Raw genomic sequence first — 6,442 nt, forward strand, 5'->3', positions numbered from 1 at the left:
GCATTAATTGTTCCTTTGTTTTGATTTGTGTATTTATCAATTTGTGTGTGTAGGGTGAAAATGTGGTCAGATGTTGGGAGGAATCCAATTTGACGTTTGCATAAGACATTGTGCTCAGTGAGGAAATGTATAATTCTTGAATGTAGAATGCTGCCAAATAACTTCCCTATAGGGAATTACTACTTACAGTTTACACAGATGCCTCTGTAGTTGTTGGGATCAAATTTGTCTCCGTTCTTGAAAATGGGTGTGATCAGCATTCTCTCTCTCTCTCTGACTGAAACAAATCTAGCATAAACACAAAGCATCCTCAGTTTATATGTACACGTTCATAGCTGTCCAGAGACATGTACAGTATGTTGTTGTTATGTGTTATGTTATGTGTTTGCGCTACTGTCTCTTTGGCATCACTTCACCTCACTTTGCACTTTTAACTATACTTTTACTTATTTACTTTTAAAGGACAACTTTAGTTTTTTTCAAACAAGGTTCATGTTTTAGGATGTTATTAGAGAAAGTAAAAGATGAGTGTTATTTTTTTTTCATTTGCTGCTTTCTTTCGTTTTAGGGATTTTAGCTGTTTTTGACAGGGGGGCGGGGGCATTCGAGCATGGGGCTAAATATGTATTTTTTTACAAAATATTATGGCGATTTCATTTTTTTATTATTTATTATAGTCCTAATAAACCCCAGGAAATTACATCTGGCCACAAAAAAAATCACAGGATCTACTGAATGTGAAGGTAGCCTACTGGGGGGAAGCCACACTGTATGTCTCAATGTCTCAATGTCAGTTTGACACATTCAGTAGATCTCGTGATCTTTTGTGGTCAGATGAAATTTCCTGGGGTTTATTAGGACTATAGTAAATAATTAAAAGAGAAATCGCTATAAAATGTTAAAAAAAATACATATTTAGCCCCATGCTCGAATGCCCCCGCCCCCCTGTCAAAAACAGCTAAAATCCCTAAAACTAAAGAAAGCAGCAAATGAAAAAAATATAACACTCATCTTTTAGTTTCTCTAATAACATCCTAAAATATGAACCTTGGTTGAAAAAAACTAAAGTTGTCCTTTAAGCTATTTCTGCTCATAAACCCTTTCTATATACAGTACATATGTTTGGCTACCCTGTGACAAACAAAGAAAACAGATTTAGTTTTTTCTAAAATAAGTATAAATACAAACTCTTTATAGCCTACTTGTTTTATCGTCTTGTATTTAAACGTTATTTATTGATTTATTTTTTACATAGGCCTACAGATTGAACTATACACATCCATCCAGTATGGAGACCAAAGCTATTTCTACGGTTATATTTGATATAAGTCTCTAAGTAATAGCACTCAGTTTAAAGCCTGATATGTCATTTATAAAGTGTGGTGACATGCTGCTATGTCCTTTGCTGCTACATAAACAGTCTTGGTTGGTTGTTATTGTAGTTGTTTAATGTTGAGGCTCAAAGTAAAGGTTGATTTAACTCTGAGAGTGTAAAAATTGTCCAGTGTGCGACTGTGCGTCATAGTTAAATAAACACTCCAGATTTGTACTGTGTACTGGAGGGGGCTGGGTTTTAGACAGGACCTGACACTGAAACACATTGACAGGGTGAGGGGATAAAGTGTGTGTGTGTGTGTGTGTGTGTGTGTGTGTGTGTGTGTGTGTGTGTGTGTGTGTGTGTGTGTGTGTGTGTGTGTGTGTGTGTGTGTGTGTGTGTGTGTGTGTGTGTGTGTGTGTGTGTGTGTGTGTGTGTGCAAGAGAGAGGGGGGGGGGGTCAGATAATCTATAATTAAATTCCTGTGTTTAATGGGATTATCTTTTGGTAGACAACCGGCTCAACGTCCTTGACACCCATCTTCACTGTTAGCCATGGGTGATCGACTAAGAGAGAGAGAGAGAGAGAGGGAGAGAGAGAGAGAGAGAGAGAGAGAGAGAGAGAGAGAGAGAAGAAAGACAGGGTGAGGAGAAGTAGAGACTGAAAATGAGAGAGAGAAAGGTGAGAATAAATAGATTAAAGCACTTTTTCACGTCTAATGAAGTGAAAGATGGAGTGAACAGGGGGGCAGAGGGAGAGGGGGGGGGTAGAAAAGCAGAGACTAATGAGGTGAAAGAAGAGAGAGGAAGGGATGATTGCGGGGGGTAGAGGGCGAGGCTAGCCGAGAGCTGCCTTACATGATAATTATCTTGTTTTTTTGCTGCGTGAACACCGGAGGGTCGACCGGCACCCTCTCTAAATCAACTCTCCATCTCGCCTCAGTGTTCTCAGCGTTACAACTAAAGCGAGTACATTTAAGGGCGGCCCTTTCTCTGGTAATCAGAAGTTCACTGGTTCATCTCCCAGTCCGCCCAGTATAGGCTACATGCACACCGCGGCAATCTTGCCATGGCCTATGAATTAATGGCAGGGTGGTGACTAGATGCAATTTCCCATTGACAGCCCATGCATCCAAACAGAAAAGGCCTATCTGATTGCATTAAACAATTCGTCAAACTCACCAACATTGCAGCCGTAGGCTACGAATAGCTTGAATTATCCTCTTTCTATCTATCTGCAAAGTGTTTGTTTCATAAAGATCCACATGTTATGAGCTACTGTCTGTCCTTGCAGGTGATTATTTTTCTAATTGTTGAAGTTTGGGAGTGCTCGTCGGATATCACTCAACGGCCCTGCGTACTGCGCTTCAAGGGGCTGTACCATCAGTAGCCTACCAACTGTTTTGAATTTGCACATAATTGCAGGAGGCAGCAGGACGTTTCTTTGCTGAAAGCGAGCACTTCCAAACTCAAGATGGCCGGTAGGTCTAAGGGGAGTCCCCAGATGACCGCAGTCTGCAAAGGGATGGCGCTCCACCAAACAGCATGTTCCTCTGTGTTGTGCCCTCCATAGTGAAACTCCTCACTATCAAGTGAAAAGAAGAGGCTGGTGACGATGTGTGTTTATCCATGGTTGGCACTGCAAACTTACTACTGTTGTTGGTCTGGGAAGCTAGTAGGGGTGTGCTGAAATATCGATATGGCGATATATCGATACGTCCTCCCGCGATAAATAATCGATATTGATTATTAAAATATCGATATAAAAAATAAATTTTGTTCATAATGAAGTGATGAACAACATGTTTAGAAAAGGAGGAAATTATAGCTAAAATAAAGCAAATCCCACTCTCAGATTCCACAGCAACCAGAAGTACTGAATTACTGGATGGTGATTTGTCCAAACAGCTTTGTGGGAATACAAAATGCAGAATGCATTTCCCCAGCAGTGGACAAGTCCACTGACACCAGTGATAATGGTCAGTTGGTGGTGTTTGTGAGGTATTATGATGAGGGTATGAGGCAAAGGTGGAGTTTATTGAGTATTAATTTAGTTTTTGAGTGGTGCAACCACTATAGACAGCTATGTGTGTGTCCCTCCCTGTGTCCGAGCACGGAAATAGCGTTTTTTTCAGTTCCACTTATTTTGTAGCTGCAGATATCGTGATATATCGTTGATGAAATTGCATACAATATATCGATATATCGGAAATATCGCAATATATCGAATATCGTGATATTATCGTTATCGAGGGCCTAATATCGCGATATATATCGTATCGTGAGGTACCCATATCGTCCCACCCCTAGAAGCTAGGGGTTAGGTTGGTCACCATTATTGTTGGCAGTAATGATGGGGACAATACAATGACTAATTTTGGAGAATAGGGAAAGAAACAATAAAGTTAAGTTGATCAAAAACATTAGGCTAAGTCTAGAAGAAGAACACTTGAAGTCGCTCAAGATTGAGCGACTTCTACATTGAAGAACATTTCAACATTTCTTATGTCTTTAAACTCAGAATGACGCTGCAAACCTCTGTTGTCCAAAGCATGTATTGCAGCTCCCTCTTGTGGTCATTTTGGCACACACTCATTCACAACAGGCTCAGGCTTCGTACACACATATCAGACGAACATGCTCTGTGCTGTCCGTTTCATGGCCTCAATGCTTTTCCAATGGAAGTCACGTGGTTTGACTGTGATGGGGGGAGGGGGGGCAATCAAGTGTTTGGTCAAACCACTTCCATTGGGAAAGCATTGGGGGGGCCATGAAACACAGGCAGAGCACAGCACACTGTTGTTCTTTATGTGTGTACGAAGCCTCAGACTAGTCTCAGAGACCACAGGCGTTTTGTTTATAGGCTCAGACATGCTCAGATCACACCGGGAATTGAGGAATTTGAGTTTTCTGGGGATTATTATTATTATTATTATTATTGTTTGTTTTATATTTTATTATTACCATTATTATTACCACCCTGGGGGCGAGAAGCAACCTCGCCCTAAAGGTCGAGGTCGCGTGCACGCATCCGCCTGGGTGACAGCAGACTGTTGGGCGAGCACTGGCGCTTTGGCATGGGGGGTGAGATCAACGTAGGCATATGGAATGAATTCTGTACTGGCCATATCGAGCGTGTCTTGTGTGTACAGGGTTTGATGAGGTCAGATCAACAAATGGAATGTTAGAACAGGTCAGCTCCAAATATAGAGATCTAAGGGTGGCAGTGGGGGGAGTGTCTTGAGTGTACAGGGTTTGATGAGGTCTGGCCATATATGGAGCGTGTCTTGAGTGTACCCAGAGGGTGCCCAGATCACAAATGCTGTTCAGGTAGATCACATGACATAACCCTAAAGAATATTTTAATATATTAAAAAAAAAAAAAACTATTTTGGCATCTGCCACTTAAGGTGACTTGATTGATTGACATCAACATTTTATTTCCAAGTGTTTTCAGAGTGTTGCTGTCTGTGGTAGCATTACAAATTAAATACAAAAAAACTATTGGCTATTCAGGGTTTGATGAGGTCAGTGTCGTGATCTTCATATATTGAGACATATATGGAGCGTGTCACGAGGCGTGACGGACTGACGGCCACATACGAGGTGTAATGTCGTGAGGCGTGATGGACCGACAACCATATATGGAGGCGTGACTGACAGAGCGACAGGCGGGTTTTGATATAGTAATCTGCGACCTACGGTCGAAATTATAACAGCTGAAGTAGTGGTATAGTGGTAGTGGTGGCAGTAGTAGTAGCAGCACCAGCAAGGCTATTTGTTGTAGTGGGCCTAGTTGTAGCCAGGACTAGAGCTCCCTCATGTGGTCAATCCGTATACACACACTTAGAGTAAACCCCTCAGTGATAACCACATGAACCCTGGACCAGCTATTTTCAGGGAAGATAAAGATAGTAAAGATAAAGAAAGGTTTATTGTCCATTAAATGTACATAAAATGGACATTTGCCAGCAGTCAGTAACATTTTACAACAATAAAAACATTACATAAAATACACAAATGCATTCAAATAATATATAAGCCCATGATAAGCCCAGCCCATGATCTGTGGGGATTAGGTGGTGAACTATTTAACATTTTCTTATTTGTCCACAGCAGTTGCCAGTTGGCACTAACAAGCTAATTTGTCTCTAAGCCTCCTTCCTGATGGCAACAAGTCAAATACAGAACGAAGAGGGTGGGTGGAATCATTGTAAATCTGATTTGCCTTTTTGGTTATGGAGCGGTTGTATGTCCTGAAGTTGCAATTGCTTAATTGTCTCCAATTATCTTACTGGCCTGGTTGACCACCTGGGTGAGCTTGTTTTTATCTCTAACTGAGAGATTCCCATACCAGGATTAGGATACGATGTTAAAAGTGAGAACACTCTCAGTGAGTGACATATAGACCATGGTCAGGGTGTGTTTACTAGCATTAAAACTTCAGTTTCCTGAGAAGGTAAAGCCGCGGCCTTGCCTTTTTGTAGATGTTATCTGTACAAACCTAAAGGGGAAAAAAGAGGTCCACAAAGTATAGCCTAGCTGGGTTTTAAGTGGTTAATTTATCCACATGTTTATCCACAGTTCAACTTATTTGTCGCTTTGTATCTTTGTATTTGAAGTTGAAGCCAGTTCAACTTATTTGTCGCTTTGTATCTTTGTATTTGAAGTTGAAGCCAGTTCAACTTATTTGTCGCTTTGTATCTTTGTATTTAAAGTTGAAGCCAGTTCAACTTATTTATCGCTTTGTATCTTTGTATTTGAAGTTGAAGCCAGTTCAAATAATTTGTAGCTTTGTATCTTTTGTAGCAGCTACAAACATCTGAACGACGTGAAGCTTTGTAGCTTCAGGTCGCTGGGTATGAATGGTAGACTCACTGTATCTGCCTGTGTGAACGCAGCAAAAGTGTACATTTGGTTACCGTTAGTTTGCACACACTCGTATTTAACCGCTTGGCCGCCAGGATTAATTAAAGAATGATTGCTATATGCCAGGATATCCCCCGTTCAACCCTTATTTTGAAGATCCAAAACACCACGACCGGAGCGACCGGAACAGATAGCCATCCGAAGCTAATGTGAGTAGCCTTTCGACTAGATCAGATCAAAACATTTATACAACTGAATT

This window comes from Electrona antarctica (assembly GCF_951216825.1).
Source record: "Electrona antarctica genome assembly, chromosome: 15".
Taxonomy (NCBI): domain Eukaryota; kingdom Metazoa; phylum Chordata; class Actinopteri; order Myctophiformes; family Myctophidae; genus Electrona; species Electrona antarctica.